The 17,167-nt window shown below is 47.6% G+C and overlaps 2 protein-coding genes across 4 annotated transcripts in view; both read right to left on the reverse strand.

Annotated features, from left to right (window-relative positions):
• The window catches only part of ZCCHC7 (zinc finger CCHC-type containing 7), a 119,047-nt gene extending 113,352 nt beyond the window's left edge, over positions 1-5,695 (reverse strand). Inside the window, exons 1-3 of one of the 3 annotated variants that reach the window (XM_066987730.1) lie at positions 5,611-5,695; positions 4,955-4,994; positions 2,205-2,332 (exon numbers count right to left, since the gene is read on the reverse strand). The gene's annotated coding sequence lies outside the window, so the exon portion shown is untranslated. Of the gene's footprint in view, positions 1-2,204; positions 2,333-4,954; positions 4,995-5,525; positions 5,545-5,610 lie in introns of those variants that run through there. The other 2 variants (XM_066987731.1, XM_066987732.1) reach the window with 2 other exon arrangements.
• Positions 1-17,167, reverse strand: part of SLC25A51 (solute carrier family 25 member 51) — a 411,938-nt gene that overhangs the window by 210,904 nt on the left and 183,867 nt on the right. The gene's annotated exons all lie outside the window — the stretch shown is intronic.

Here is a 17,167-nt window from a genome sequence, read left to right on the forward strand (position 1 = left end):
AAACAGTACCTGCCCAGCTCAACAGTAGCCACATCTCTATACTCCTCCCAGCTGTGCAACAGTTATCTGCAACTTTTATTGGCCTCTCTGGTGGATCGAGGATTAAGGCCCAATCTCCCCTTTCTTGTTAACCACTTGTTAAAAAAATAAGCTGTAATAAGAATAAATAGAGCTGAATGATGGACAAAGCGCACCCTCAGCAAGTTTTCAGATGATGCAAAACCGTGAGGAGTGGTTGATGCAGCAGATGGTTGTGCTGTCAGTCAGGGCTACCTCAGTGTGCTGGAGAAATGGGCAGAAAGTTCAACAAAGGTAAATATAAAGTCAGGCACCTGGGAAGGATAAAGTCTTGGGGCCAACTGCAGAAACAAGACGGCAGAAAAGGACTAGAGAGTGGAATAAGTTGACCATGAGTCAAAAAACTTTTGTGACAAACAGCATGCTGGGCTCTTGAAGAATGTCAACAGCAAGTGGAGGGAGGTGATTTTTGGGTGGTCTTGTGTAGAGACGGGGGCTGGACTCAATGATCCTTGTGGCTCCCTTCCAATTTGAGATATTCAATGATGCTGTGACCCTTCCACTCTACTCAGCACTCACAAGACCACATCTGGAGTCCCGTGTACAGCTCTGGGCTCTCCCATAACAGAAAAATAAGGACATGTTGCAGTGAGTGTAGCAACTAAGATGACTAAGGGACAGAAGAATCTGTCACACAAGGAGGGGCTGTTAGAGCTGGGACTGTTCACGCTGGACGCTGCAGAATGGAAGGCTCAGAGGGTCTTATTAATGTACATAAGGACCTGATGGAAGACTAAAGAAGACCAACTCAGATTCTTCCAAGTAGTGTCCAACAACATAAGAGACAATGGGCACAATTTAAAATACAGGAGATTCCACTGAAACATATGATAAAACTTTTTAACTGCTGCCCACAAAGGCTGTGGAGTCTCCACTCTTGACTAAATTCAAAACCCATCTGGACATTGCCCTGAGCAAACTGCTCTAGGTTACGCAGCTTTGAGTCAAGGCAGTTGGACTAGATAATCTCAAGAAGTTCCTTCCCACTTCATCTATTCTTTGATCCTAACCAAACTGCGAGTATTTATAAATAAAGAGTTCACTACATACTGATGAGCCGGGCCTAACATTTGAAGGTATTCTGAAGTTACTTTGTCTAACTCAAGGGCTTCATAATTTCATTTACATGCCCACATCACACATTAAGAAGAAACAAAATACTTTCTCTGGAAAGTCTATCTTTTTGTGTTATATATAGTCCTACAGAAGCCAACCAGCTTTTGCAGGCATGAAAATCTGCCGGACAGAGATCAATTTTATGGTTGTTGAAGTGGAATGTTATTGTTTAAGTTTTCTGTATGCTTATTGTCTGTACGTGTACAGACATAAAAGTATAAAAACTTAGATTTGCTAGTCCCAGACTTAAGTAATTTGCATGATGACTTTATTCAAAGAACCTAAAGGCTCTTATTATTGCAGCTTTCAGTGAACATGTCACAGCAGTCCCTCTCTGATAGATTTGTATTCATCTATATTTTTGTTACATTGGAAGTCAAAGTGAAGAGGAACACATATTTTTCCACATACATAAAGAAGACATGGCTGCAAAAGCAGGAAAATACAATTCTTATGGAAAACCCATGTGTTCTCCCCTCTTCTGCTTGGACTTCAAGTAGTTCAGCATACATTTTTCAATCTCACTTGCACAGCTAAGGAAGTCACTTTGGTAATCGCTTGCTGAGATCACATCCAAACAGCATCAGAACCCTTCCCTCTCATTGTTATGTGGGATCACCCTTTCAAATAGGGCTAGACCTGCTCCAGTCCGTAGGACAAGAACAAAAGAAGATCCAGCTCTAATCAAGCAAAGTTACAACAGTAATTAGCAGTTACAGGAAGTGAGAAAAAAGACTTTCAGTAATGCAGGAAATCAAAGAATCCCCATGAAACACACTGCAATTTCAGAGATACTCAAAAAGACAACTTAATCCAAACACTTTTTGCTTCTACTCCTGTCACCTGCTGGATAAAGTTACACAAGGTAAGTACCCACATGGCATAGCTGAAAGTACACATCTGGACAAGACTTTTGGATCTGAAGTGTCGAGGAACACCCATGTATCTGACTTACAAACACTTCATAATGAAGACAAGAGTAAGAAGAGGCAGCACTGCACTACACTTACTGTGATCTATCCTCTCTAGACTACAGAAATTTGGAGCAGTTGATGGCTCCTCTTCCTCTCAGGTCCATGCAGGAATTGGAACAATGAAGGGATCTTTGTCTTGCTCACTCAGCATGTGCATCAGGCCACTGAGAAATGAGAAACGTCAAATATCAGCATCAGAAAATGGTGTGAAGATACCTATTTCTACCTTTTACTGTTGTAGGATTCTGACAACAGCCGTGCCCTACCACTTCACCACAGCATGAGAAATATCTCTCAAGCATAATCAAAGCAGACAAAAACACTGCCTCCAGGAAACAGAAAAGGAGCTCAACAGAAAGTTTTGATGTTTATCAGATTGTCAAAATAAAGCACTCTTTTACCTACAATGGACAATAGTCTAAACATTTTTGCTGTCAGCTAGACTATAACAAAGACATCCCTCACGTCTGAATGTTAAAAAAGTAAATTAATCCACATAAATTAATCCCACACGGAGTAGCTAATATTATAGTTAATACAAACTGCGGAGAGCAAAACACACTAACACATTGTTCTTTCAAACTGGACTGCCCTAATTTTTAAAAACAAAGCAAACAAACAAAAAAACAACTTCCAGCCCTGTGCCACAGGAGAACCCCGCCCCTTCATCAACAAAAATCATACTGCTACCTGAACACACTGCAGAGCTTTCCTCAGAGGTGTCTGACCGCCCCTGTGGTAGGCCTTAAGTCAGAACTTCAAGTAAAGGGCTACCAATGTAAAAACCAAAAACAAACAAAAACCAAAGCCCAAACACAAGAAAACCACAGATACCTGAATTTCTTTTAACCAGCCCTGAACAAAGCTCTGTATGGCTGTACCTGGAAATACCTGGGGGGCAGGGGGCATTTTCCTGAAACATTTGCAAAGACTGCTCGCCAGCACTTTTTGTTTAGCTCATTGAAACAAACAAACAAACAAACAAACAAGAATCCTCACTTTGTAAAGTAACAAAGTTGGCAGCTATACAGCCACGGTCAGAAAGGAAATGCTGATGGTGACTTGCAGGCAGGGAGAAGGAGCACAAACAAGTTAATCAGAAGCCCCAAAGCAACTTTAAAGTTGCATGCAGGAAACTACTTCCTCAGCCAAAATTTCAAAGCAGTTTGGAACATTGAGCCGTTAACATGAGCACAGAAGGTGCTTTGATTGTGTGCCAGCAAGATGCCCACGCCAGGCTTTCCCATGCCACTGATGCTTCACCTGCCTTGTGTCTCCCTAGCATCTCCTCTCATCTACTTAACTTAATTCCTTTCGCTACTCTTACTTCAACTCCAGCAAACTTTCGTAGCTCACACAGTAACTTTCTTCTCTTTTCCTCTTGCCATTTCAAATACACATTCTGCTTAACTTCAAATATCAAGACTTTTTAGAAACAAGCAAATAACTAAAATCACTAAAAGGAGAATATGTCATCCTTTGGTGTTGCAAAAACAGCTTTTCAGACAAGCACACTATCCCCATCAAACACCATCAGTGAATTCCAGTATTTCCTTATTTTACTTGCTCTCTGCTTAATCTTTGCAGCACTATCAAATCTAACATTTCTATGACAAAGGCCATGTTGAAAATACAGCAACAAATGTATTATTTCCTCACCTAGGGAGCAAAGATACGGCATATGTCTATAATCAGCCTCCCTGTTACAGACAGGAATGATGATAAAAATGGAAAAGAAAATCTTTCAAGGAAATTACCAAAAACATCCTAAAATCACGTGTATCTACCAGAATAGAAGTTCGGACATCAGAACAGTAGCAGACATCAACAGTCTTTATAGTTTCACATAGAATGGACCTTTGTTTTCCATTTTCTATTTAGCCGTATTTCTGATATGTAAACTGAGTAGTACTTTAGACTGTTAAGATATGGCACATGTACAACTGACATGAAATCGCTAAAGAACTTAAATGTTCAGATACAGTTAAATGAAATCTTTCATTTCAATGGCTATAAGTGGTATAGGAGTAGCACACCTCTTCTTCATTTGATGTAAGTCATCAAAATTATTAGCAACAGCAAAACGGAAATCACATCTTTGTCCCTCTTGCTACCCCTACAAAGTTATGCGACTGTCAAATCTAAACATCTTAAAAAATAACAATCTAACAACACACGGTTATCATCAGAGCACAACATCAGGAGACTTTTTTTTCTTCACCTGTACTGTGTTTCTGTACCGAACACTGTGCAGTTCTTGTCTGGGCATAACAGAATAACCAAGGTGCACTCAAAGCAGGTGAGAAATGGTTTTGTTTTGTCACCTGAAGTGACACGTGCAGCCTTTGGACACCCAGAGAAGCTCCCTGCGAGGACACGCTCAATGTAGAGCAAGAACGTAGTCACAGCAAAATGTTTCAAAGCAGCTGTATCCACCTAAATTCTGTGGCAGCCACCTACAATTTTCTTAACGTAAACCCTGAGAAGTGCTGAGAGTACCTGTCGCTTGAGCTACAAATAGGCAATGGAAAGGCAGAGAGCATCAAAAAGCTGATCTAATAGCTACACCGGCTATTGGTTATTTTTAGGCAAACTTTGTCAGTAGTTTCTTGTGAGGGTAACTGGCATCGCTCAGTGCTGAGATAAAAAAAAATGCATTCTCGTGATGTCGACTTGTGCTTGACAATATGTTTCCTTACTGTCACTTGTTTAAATACAGCACAAATAATTCCAGAAGGGAGACCAGGAGGCTTGGGAGAACGAGTTATTCTAGTGACAAGCTATACCTTCAGGAGATCACAGGAGTGCGTCTTCCACATCCCAAACCTGGAAAATTACAAAACGCTCAAAGTTTACACCAAGCTTTCCGGGGGAGGTTTACCCTCCGGCCGTTTCCCGAGCCGTGTCTCAGGGTGACGGCACCGACACCCTCACGTTAACCCCCTGCTTCCCCTCGGCCCAGGGGCGGACGCACGCGGCCTGGCAGCGCTGACACGGCCGCGCCGCACCGGGCCGGGCCGCGGGGGGAGCGGCGCGGCCCGGGAGGCGCGGAGGTGCCGGCCCGCCCCCCACCCCCCCCCCCCCCGGAGGCACGCCGCGGGCACGGCAGCCCCTCACGGCCCCGGCGCCACCGGTCCCCGGCTGCCGCCGGGCCAGGGCCGAACGGGGACACGGCGGGGGCGGCGGGCACGGCCGCGCGGCACGGCGGCTCCGAAGGCAGGGCGCGGGCACCGCCCGGGGCAGCGCTCGGCCCCCCTGCGCCCCGCGGGACACCGGCACGGGGCGGCACGGGACAGGCGGCCCGAGTCCGGCGGGGGGCACGGGCACCGGCAGGGCACGGCACGGCTCCGCCCGCACCTCGCCGCGCAGGGCCCGGGCGGGGCCCGCCGGGGGCGCGGGGCCGGGGGTGCCGGGGAGCGGCCGGGGCCGCTCGGGTACTCACTGCCGGCCGCACCGGGACGCGACGAGCCGGAAGTGGAGGCGCCGCGCCCCGCCCGCCGGCCGCGTGCTTCCGGCCCCGCCCCGCGCCCCGAGGCCCCGCCCCGCGCCCCGAGGCCCCGCCCCGCGCCGTGCCGCCGCCGCCGGGAGGCAGGCGCTGGGCCTCGCGTGTGGGGCTGACGGGCGGCGCCCCGCCGGGAGCGGCTTTCCCAGGGGTGCGGGCCGAAGGGCTCCCCACGCGGCTTACTGAAGAGCCATAGAAATGCCTGTTAATAAAATCTTCTAAGGCACTGGCACCTTGACGTGTGACCCAAAAGTTGCCCCTGTTGTTAACGTGCATCTCAGAAACAACTGTCCCTCACAGAAACTGTCAGTGATGCCCGGGTGCCCATCCGGAATCTGCTAGAAACTTCAATATACTTTATTATTGTTGTGTTTTGATTTCTAGTTCGGGTACTTACAGTGGAAAAGAAGAGCAAGTCATTTTATGACAAATGTCATAAACAGTAACTAATTCCTCAGTGTTCTGCGGACTTCCCTGTATCTTCCTATATCCTCTTCCTCTGCAAAGCAAACCTCCTTAGGAAGGGGGAAATTATGTTTCCAAATTTCTGTCATTACTATGAGAAATAGCGCTTACGGCTTTAAGTTGAATTATTTCCGCAGAGGTCGCAGTGGTGTTGGCCAGAACTGCTCATCCTCACCGGGTGCCGCGTTGCGGGGACGCCTCCTCGCTGAGAGGCTGTGCTGTGCGAAGCAGACCTCGCGAGCTGTGGTTTGGGAACGGCATAACGCCAAACGCCAGGAACGACACAGGCACAGGTTGACAGCAGAGACCCCAGGGTCCGGCAGGAATAACTCACAGGTGGTCAGTTACCTGTACCTGGAAAAGCACAACCTCACGAGCTGGGCAAAGACCGCAGTTGCCCAGGACAAATGGCCATGAGCCTGTCGTGATCCCCCAGTAACCATGGGCACGGCCGGTGCTGGCAGCCAGGGCATGCTGCTGAGGAGCTCTGGTCTCACTTTAGACAGGCCTGGTTTATCCTTCTTCTGAACGCTGCCACCACGCGATCTGTAATGTCCCTGGGCCCACCGTACGGGGGGCTGAGCGTGTCTTCCCAGTGGTCATGCATTAAGGACACGCGCGCAGCGTGTAGACAAAGACGTGTACGTGCTGACAGCCACAAACATCAGCACGGACAGAAAGCACAGCACCCACGCAGCCACAGTCAGCACCAGTGGCCTCAACTTCACAGAATCACAGAATGGTTTGGTTTGGAAGGGACCTTAAAGCCCACTGAGTCCCAGCCCTCCCACCAGCCCAGGCTGCCCCCAGCTCCATCCAGCCTGGCCTTGGGCACTGCCAGGGATGGGGCAGCCACAGCTCCTCTGGGAAACCTGTGCCAGTGCCTCACCCCCTTCAGAGGGAAAAATTTCTTCCTTATACCTACTCTAAATCTACCCTTTTTTAGTTTAAAGCCATTACCCCTTGTCCTGTCCCTACACCCCCTACACCTCCCTCCCCAGCCTTCCTGTAGCCCACTTTAGGTATTAGAAAGTTGTTATAAGGTCTCCCCAGAGCCTTCTCTTCTCTAGGATGAACAACCCCAAACCCCTCAGCCTGTCTTTATAGGAGAGGTGCTCCAGCCCTTCATCACCTCTGTGGCCCTCCTCTGGACTCACTCTCATACTTCTGTGTCCCCCTTGTGCTGGGGGCCCCAGAGCTGAGCGCAGGGCTCCAGGTGGGGTCTCCCGAGAGCAGAGCAGAGGGGAACAATCCCGACCCACACGGCAGGGACACACTGCATCCCTCAGGTGCCGCAGCACTGTGCACAGCCCCTGCGACCTTTGGTCAGGCTCCTCTGGCTGGCGCTGGGTTCTCTGTGCAAAGACACACACAGTGAGTGGGGAGACTCTCACCCAGGAAAGCAATTCAGTATTGCAAGGAAGCCTCACATTAAGCCTGTACGGCGTGCTTCTGCTTTCATTAGTATAACAAGTACAGTTAGCCACAGCAGGTAGCAGCAAGTTCACAGAATCATGGAATCGTTCAGGTTGGAAAAGACATCTAAGATCGTCTGGTCCAACCATCCCCCTACCACCAATGTCGCCCACTAAACCATGTCCCTAAGCGCCAGGTCCAATCTCTCCTGAAACACCCCCAGGGACAGTGACTCCACCACCTCCCTGGGCAACCTGTTCCAGTGCCCGACTACTTGTTCTGAGAAGAAATGCCTCCCAATTTCCAACCTAAACCTGCCCTTGTACAACTTGAGGCCATTCCCTCTAGTCCAATCACTGGTTACCTGTGAGAAGAGGGTCACCCCCATCTCCCCATAGCTTCCTTTCAGGTAGCTGTGGAGAGCAATAAGGTCTGCCCTGAGCCTCCTCTTCTCCAGACTAAACAGCCCCAGTTCCCTCAGCCACTCCTCATAAGACTTGTGTTCCAGTTGTCACCGTGCAGGGCATCCTAGAAATGGGAAAAGAGAGCAGCAAGGAGAACGTGGGTGTAGGGAGAGAGCTGGATCTGCTGCTGGGCTGCTGGGGGGGGGGGGTTTGGTCACCCCTATGGCTGCAGAGCATTTCCTCCATCCTGCAGCCCCTCAGAGCCACGCGTGGACTTGGGTAGGGGCAGGCGCTGCTGACCCCAGCAGGTGGCTGGCGTGCACAAGCCGGTGTGTGCGTTTCTGCATCTGCTGAGCATGGAGCTTTCGTTTCTCTTTTCATTTTTTATAGGCCTTTAAGACTTTAGGGGCTTTCTTAATACACTTCTTGTACTCTGTTTTCAACATTGCTGGCATGTAATTACAGCCTGCATTTTGCCCCTGGGAACATTAGTGAAGGCATACATGTGCGGGCTGGAAAAGTGCCTCCTGAAGGGCAAAATGATCTGATTCTCTGATCATCTAAGCTTTAAGGTCAATAAAGAAGAAAAAATGAACAGAAAATGACCTGCAAGTATGAAGGTTTTTCCTTCGAGCTGCAAGTCAGCAGACCCTGGAAAGAGTTAGAAACACAACTGTGGCACCTGATACATGCAACAGGTTACTGTAGGTTGTAGAAATACAGTCTAATCGTGACACCCTTCAAAACAATAACTGTTTTACTGCCTCTGAGTATTACAAAACCTTCTTAAATGTATCATTTAATTAATCATTGTAAAACTATGTCAGTTAATATGGTTAGAGGATGAAATAGACTTGGAAAATATTATGCAACTGTCAAGGCCCAAAGGGCACTAATAGATTTTACTGTCCTGGAGCTGTGTCTGACCCAACCCCCCTCACCAGGCTTATCCTGATGTCCTGGCCCAGCCTTGTCCCGTCCCCAGGGAGATGCCTGATGTCCGAGCTGGAGCAGCCCCTTGGCTGCCCTGGTCCTGGCTGTGGCACTGGTGTGGGCACTGACTGATTGACCAGTGTCTAATATTACATTATTATATTAAAATAATATAATAAAACAATGTTTGTTTGCAGAAAGGTCCTTGGTCAGGTAACTTCTCAGATTATTTCCAGGAAGCAAAATTACGTGTTTCTAGAAAGAGAAACAGAAAGGTAAGAGAATTTGGGTCTAGCACTGACTACCGTAGCATTTCGTGTTTGCAAGAAATTGTTCTTGCTATATTTGACCTCAAAAGGAAGTTTCTTTTGGGGCCTGTCACTGTGGAAAGTTAGTGGCTGCTTCTGACACACCCTGTGTGGCTGCGTGGACTCCACTGTCCTACAGTGGGGCACGGGGACACCGAGGGAGCTGGCAGCATCAGTACACAGCCTTTCTGAAGGGCAGCCTCTTCAGTTAGCCTACCAGTAACCACTTCTTCTCCTCCCTATCAGGTCACTGAAACCCATCTGGGCCATATGCACCTGTATACGACTACCTTGTGCTGGACACTTGAAGACAAGTCTTGGTATGGCTTATATTGCACCAGTTTGCATTGGTGTAGAGGCACGAGGAAGCCGGTACGATATTTTCCACCAAATGCGTGTGAATAGCATTTGCTGTTAGCCTCACTTAGTGGGAGTCACTGTCTTTTCCAGCTCTAGCAGCACAGCTTCTCTAGTCCAGCAAAAGTGCAGGTGTGGTCATCAGGAGCCTGAATGGCTTTCACTGAGCTTAACTTGAAAACAGTCACTGCTGTAGAAGAGCACGGAAGCAGAGTGGTTTGTGTAGCACTAAACTTCTGGTTTAGCCTTCATATATTATCAGAAAAGCAAGGCCACGTGTTTGCCTTCATGTCATTTATTTTTCCTTGAAGAAACAGCCCTCATCAGTGCTTGTAGGTCATAGTGTGTGAAGTGCTTTTGGTTGGGAGGTGACATGGCTCTGCTGTACAGATGTGCCGCAGGGTGCATTGCAGTTGCAGAGAAGCAGATGGAGTTGCTTGCATTAAATGTAGTGGAGTTTATGTGTGATCCCCAGGCACTGGCATTTTCACCCATTTCTCTCTCACGCAAAGCGAGGCCTGCCTCTACCGCTGTTTAGGAGTGCTGTTTCTCAGGATTAATGATAAACTCCACCTACACTGCACCTGAGGCCAGTGCAAATTTCTCACTTCCTCCCCCAAACAGCCCATCCACTTTCGTGTGCCAGGCACTTGCTCACACAACAGATGAGAGGACCTCAGCACGAAGGTTCAGACTCTGACACGCATAGACAACCAGAAGAACAGTGGTGGCATTCCCTTTTCATCTAGTTGCTGATGCTGTGAGACATCTGTGCTCAGCATTCTGCTGAGATCACAGGGCTTCTCTCCCCTTTTCCTCCGCTTCCAGAACCCACAGCTTGAAGCTTTCAAAGCTGCTACAGGTAGAAGGAAATGTCTCCCTACAACCCAGAAAGGGGCTGCAGAGCTTCAGAGGATGTCAGGTTTGAAAACAACCCTGTCTCCCTCCTATATGAAATGGTCTGCTGTACCTGATTGCTTGCTCAAGGCATCTTCTGAAATGGCAGTGCTGTGCTTTGCAGGCTGCTGGCATCCTCAACACTGTCCTGCAGCAGGGAGTGGTGGTGTTTTACTGTCTTCCTGCTGCGATTTGCCAGGACTCTCCCAGAAGTCGCTGGATACACAGGAAAGGGAGCAGCCATTCTCTAAACCCTGCGGTGCTGCCTTACACACCTGCACCCATGCACCCTCCTTCCCCTCCCACCTGCCTGTCCTTCAGTGAGTGGCCGAGTGGCTGCACGCTCCAAGAAAGCAGAAATGAGGCATTCCAGAGGAAATCTGGTGTCAGAGAAGAATTTGCAGCATTTCCAATTGCTTGGAGACACTTCAGGTCCCCCTGGGTATCCCAGACTGCAGGAATCTGGTTGTTATTACACCACAAGCTTTTTGTGCTTAAAAATGAAGAGGGAAAAAGGGAAATTTTCCACACGTGTAAACTGGCAATGTACAGTTCAAATGCCAGTAGGTGGCACCCAAGAATGTGCAGCATTGTGCAAGCGGCTTTGTGCAAGCCTCGCTGCTTGCTCACCGGAGACCATGACACCTCTGCACCTTCAGCCTCTACAGTCCTTGTAACCTCCCGGGAAGCCTGAAGTGTTCTGCCACTGGAGCAGAGAGCTGCCAAAATAGACCCTGAGGAAACAAATGATTATTTTCATTTATTTCTTTTAAAACTATATTTCCAGGTGCTGTAGGAAACAGCATGAAGGAATCCAGAATTAGACTCAATAAAGCTACGCATTGTTAAGGTGTTCATGTTAGGATGCTGTTTTCTGTTGCTTGTAACTTTGCTAGACATCAGTCCTGTGAGGTGAACTGACCCCCGAGAGCTGCTTCTTGATATGAAATTCCTTTGTCACAGATAGAAAGAGCTGGTCTGTCCAAGAGCATTGCTGAAGAAAGTTACATGAGCCTCGGCCATGTTAAAAATCTTTTTGCAAGGTTTCGTCCAGTCCAGAAAAACGTGAGAGTGCAACTGAAGAAAGCAGCCATGCAAAGAGGTCAAGTTAAAAGTGCACAGGCAATCACATCCTGTTTTTTAAGAGCTTAATTTTGAAAACCTAATGAATGTTACTTTTACCTGAACTCACTGCATGTGAAGGGGTGTATTTGTTTCCGGTTACCTGTGCTGAGGGAATTTGTTTGTGACCCAGCATATGCTGTTTCCTGACAACCATGCTGTTTTCATCCAGCAGATGCAACTGGGGTTTGATTGATTGATTGATTGATTGATTTGTGTTGGATGGACCTGTGAACTCCATTTTTGTCTGTCCAGTAAGATACATACACTTTGAGGTGGTGAACCAGTCACCCCCCTGATGTTCAAACATGGACTTGCTTCAGAGGTGGGAGCGTTTCACTGGGCCAGGCAGGAGCAGCCAGCAGAGTCTGCATGGGCCTGTCACAAAATCTGGTGGTGGCTGGAGCTGCAGAAGGATTTAAATGGTTCAGAGAACATTCAGCAAGGAGGACGGGAGGAAGAGGAAAGAGGAGGAAAACAAGAGAAAGAAGAACAACTAACAAATGAGAGGAAAGAGGTCACAGACGTCTGTTGTTGCTATTGCTACTATTTTCACACCTTGCCTCCAGTCTGCTGCCTCCAGCAACAGAAAGATGCATTGCACAGAGCGCAGAAGCATCATGTTCAAAAGACTTTGCACTGAAATGGTGTGAAAATCATAGATGTTGAACCCTGACAGGGTATTCTGTGGCCTGCCCTGGTGGGATTCCCACGTAAGAGGTCTTCAGGACAGTACAAAAAGTCCGCACGGTTCCACGTGCGACAGGATTGGGCCTTCTGGGTGCAGCCGACGTGGAAGTTTGTCACAACGTTGCATTTGGACCTGTGCAGCTTCCTGATCTGTAGCCCATCATCATCCTCATCTGAGTGCAGCAGGAACAGGAGCACTTCAGAAGTTAATTAAATTCCCACCCACCACCTGGTCTGCTCCTCCTCTTCCCAGTGCTTCACTTTGCTGTTTCAAACAGAACAGCGGGAGAGGGGAGGGACTGTAATTATTTAGCTCCTTGGAGCTAGCTCTACAGTGCCTCATGGCTTGTTAATTACAGTTTCATCTGTGCTAGTTAGTGGAGGACCAGAGAGCATGTGGGGGCACACGGACCTGGGGGGGAGGAGGGGCTCAGCGAAGTCAGGCAGAACCCACGAGGGCTGATAAAAGGGAGAAGCCAGAGTGAGAGGGGGTGGAGGGGCAGAGGACCGGGGAGAAGAGGGAACGGAAAGCAACTGGGAAGCAGAGGGGGACAGAGGAAAAAAGGAAAGGAAGTGCTGTGTATGGGTAGCAGCACAGTTTATCTGTGCAGAGATGGGCAAGCAGGTTAGGCACCAAGGGATGCTATGCACTGTCATGACCTGTGCGTGTTCTCTCCTCTGTGCTTCACACCATGCCCACCTACTTTCTCTGGCAGCGCAAATAGATACCCGTGCTCCAAAACCGAGTGCTGGATGTTCCTTAGTGCAGTTGTGTGGACATTGGTTTCTGGAGGACAGAATCACTTTCACAACATATTGAATCTTCTGAGAGAAAATATTTCCTTTCCTAAATCATCCTAATTTTCTCACTGAATGAACAAAATAATTGCAATGGTGTTCTGCCTATCTCCCAATACAAGCAAATAAGAATGCTCAGCATTTTCAGGGAAAAAAGAAAAAATAAAAATCCTCCTGTAATGGAGAGCTGACGCTCTTTGTGGAACTGACACGGGACCCCCATCTGCCTGGTACATGCAGCACTGTCAGCACCGCAGGGTCTTTGCTGTTCGCAGAAACCAGGGCTTGCACAGGAGCCATGGGTACACAGGAATGCTGTTTTTCCTCCTGTTGGGCACGACGGTGCCCTGCTGCCCCTGCACGCTGCAGTGTGATCAGCCCTGGTTGTAGCATGGCAGTGCACGCAGGAGCACCAGGGGCATTGGGAGGGCAGGTCTTGTTCCCTTGCGTGGCTCTCTGACTTCCTCTGCTGTCGTAGCAAAGGATACAAGGACCGAGCAGATGAGGAGACTGCTGCTCACCTGTTTTGCTTGTCCATGGATCCGCCACCCACTAGAAAACAGCATTTCTGCTGCCCCCTGCGATGAGGGTCCTGTGCTTAAGGGAAAAGCTTACTCTTCAGAATATTCAAGATGTCCAAAAACAGATTATTTAAAACAGTGTTACGGAGCTAAGAAGATGCAGGTATTTTGTGTAAAACCATTTTGGTTTATCTGCAGCTTCTGAAATGAATACATGTGAATTTCCTCTTTTGACAGAAATGAAGGGACAACTCAGAGCCAGAAGAGGCTCTGTGTTCAAAGACTTGATGCTGCACTGCCAATAGTTTTTCACTCCAACTTCATGATTTCCATTTTATTTTGGCAGCTCCTACTCACTGTTTCTGTCTTTTTTTTTTTTATTTTATTTTATTTTTTTTCCCTGCAAAATTTCTCTTAAGGAACCACTAGTGATGACCCGTGAAACAGTGTGTGAATGCTCTGCATTGTATAATGCTTTGACATTTGGCATTCCTATGGCATTATCCCCCATCAATGCAGAATAAGTTGTCAGAGCATGAAATTGGTATTTTTACATATTCTTAATGTACAGATGTCAGTCTGAAAGCCATGCACAAGCATTATGATTAAATTCTTGGTTTCTTTCTCTGCCTGTGGACAGATCCGTTTGGAAGAGGTCTTTCCTTTTGGGGGGTTATAGAGAAAAGACACAGCCTTAAAAAGTAAAAATTCTACTTAATAGCACTATCAAAAGATGAAAGCTAAGTTTTAGACATTGTGCACCGAATGCAGTACAGACTCATAAGTACAGAGCAATAGTGTTCAATTTTTAGCACCTGTGTTCCTGGCATGGTGGCAGAAAGTGAGCAAGTACCAGATGTGTAGACAGGATATAATCAGTGACCCAGTTTCTGGTGCCAAATATATCAACATGTTCCAAATCAAATCTGCTCAGAGTGTACAAGTTTGTTATTCTATGTTAATTACCATGTAAGAATGACAGACCCTTATGGGAGGATTAGTATGGCTAGACATAATGTACATGGAGAAAGAAGAGGAAGGGTATGAAAAAGAGTCCACACAGGACTCCAAATTGCTTGATTTGGTTTGTTTGATATATAGGGAAGAGGAGCTCTTGAAAGATACCTGCTCAAAGGCAGATCAGCTTCTCTACCCTTTGCTGTCTGCCCCTGTTTCAGGGAGCTGTGCTGTTAATGGGAACAAACATTGGTGCAAAATGGTGCAAGAGGCTGTGCGGTCTCCACCGCTGGGATTTTCCAAGGCAAGGAGGTTGAACTGAAGATATTCTGAGGTCCTGCCCAGCCTGTATTGACCTGTAGTCCTACTTTCTTGTAGGTAACAGTTAGAACAAAAGGATGTTCAGCTCTTACATGCCCTACCATCCTTCTCAAGTTCTTCTTAGTTCTGCCTAGCTTTTGTCCAAAAAGTGTTTGGCATTGCATAGAACTTGGTCCTGGAGCTGCTGCTTACACCATGCCTAGATGTACACCGAGTCCATGAACTTCAGCAGGGCTACAGCAGGACACCACTTGCTTAAGCAGCATCCCAGTTTACAACAAAATCAGGTGAGTGATGCACAGAGACTACCCAAAGGCCTGACTTTTCTCCATGCGTACCAGAAAACAATACATGAACTGGGCTGGATTTCCCCTGAAAATGAGTAATGCAACAATCAGTCATTGCTTGCTCCTGTTCTCTGTCCTGCCCTCCCAGAAGCTTGTGCTGTACAGGCCAGTTCCAGCCAAACACAGTAGAGTGATGAGGAACTTGGGAGGAATTAAAGGGGCATTTCACGGGCATTTCAGGAGAAAAAACATGTGTGGAGAAGAGAGAGGTCACAGATCACAGGGGTCCACCATGGGCTCAGCAACCGCATGGCCAGCTGTCTTGGACATGGTCCGGAACCAGCCATCTCATTAAGTGCTGGTGAGAGGGTGTGAAGATGGGCTGGGAGTGCTGTCAAAGGATGTTGGTGAAACAAGAGCTGTGACATGAAAAATGCTGGGAATGTGGGATAGAAGAGGAAATTGTCAGAGTCAGAGGACACATGATGAAGGAAACTGGGATTGTTGTGGGGAAAGATGCAGATAAGGATATAGGGAAAAAAAAAGTAAAAAAAAAAAATTATACACTCTGCTAGTTCCAGTAGTTATTGCAGAAATTGTTAATTGATGACACCCTTACTCAAAATTCATGAGCATGAATAAACAAGATGGCAGTCAGGTTTGGTTTTCAGCACAGGATTTATTCCTAAAGACAGTTCAGGAGTGAATTGAAAAAGCCATAGACAAAATACAATGCTAGAAAAAATCTGAGGCTGCTTTGTGATGTGACTGTGAAGTTCCAGTCTTTGCAACCAAATGGCTGATGGCAGGGTGTGTATCTGCTACTAGGGCCACATGGTCAATATGTAAGCCCTATTTCACAGGCTCTGGGGCTGTCTGCAGCCCCCATCCCAAATCTGTCACGGATAGTGGAGAGTCTACCATTGTCTTTTGTGCAGATGGGCTAGTACCTTCCATCCAAATGCATGTGCACATCTCCCAAGTGTATAACACCTAACACGGTTATCTTATGTTGAAGGTGATGGACCATTTTACCTGCGTTCAGCTCTAGGGCCCCAGCACAAGAAGGACATGGAAATATTAGAACAAGTCCAGAGGAGGGCAACAGAGATGATGAAGGGCTGGAGCACCTCTCCTATGAAGACAGGCTGAGGGTGTTGGGATTGTTCATCCTAGAGAAGAGAAGGCTCTGGGGAGACCTTATAACAACTTTCCAATACCTAAAGGGGGCTACAGGAAGGCTGGGGAAGGACTCTTTGTCAGGGTGTGTAGGGATAGCACAATGGGTAAGGGCTTGAAGCTAAAAGAAGGTAGATTTGCATTAGATATAAGGAAGAAATTCTTTAATGTGGGGGTGGTGAGGCACTGGCACAGGCTGCCCACAGAAGCTGTGGATGTCCCACCCCTGGCAGTGCCCCAGGCCAGGCTGGATGGGGCTTTGGACAACCTGGTCTAGGGAGAGGTGTCCCTGCTCATGGAAGGGGGGGGTGGAATTAGATGATCTTTAAGTTCCTTCCCAACTCAAACCATTCTGTGATTCTATGATTTTCCTTTTTCTGTATGAGTACCTGTGATTCTGTAGTTAAGGGTTAAGCAGGGACTTCCAGAGAAAGTCTCGTAGAAGATTGAAGAGGAATTGCCCTAGGGAAGCCACTTTTCTCCCCAGGAAAAACATGTTTCTCTCCCTGTCACTTCTGCTCAGCTTCCTGCCCGGTGTTTGGTCGGTCTGACTGGGAAACACAGTGGCTGGGAGTTTGGCCAAGCACCTACCATCAGGTCCGCAGCGTGAACCAGGCTGCGTCCAGACACCGAATCCTTTAAGCAGATGTTGTGTCTCTGTTGGTACCTGTCATCAAAAGTGCTGGGAGCAGATGAAAATAATCTGCATGCAGTACCTCTACTCTGTTGCTGAAGCCAGTGTAATGTGAAATATATGAATAAATTTCTTTTGAGAAATGAACCAAAGCCAAGCAGTTTTGGCAACTGCTTAAGCAGTGCTCTGAGACTGCAGAAAAATTGCT

Source organism: Anser cygnoides, chromosome Z (genome assembly GCF_040182565.1).
Source record: "Anser cygnoides isolate HZ-2024a breed goose chromosome Z, Taihu_goose_T2T_genome, whole genome shotgun sequence".
Taxonomy (NCBI): Eukaryota; Metazoa; Chordata; class Aves; order Anseriformes; family Anatidae; genus Anser; species Anser cygnoides.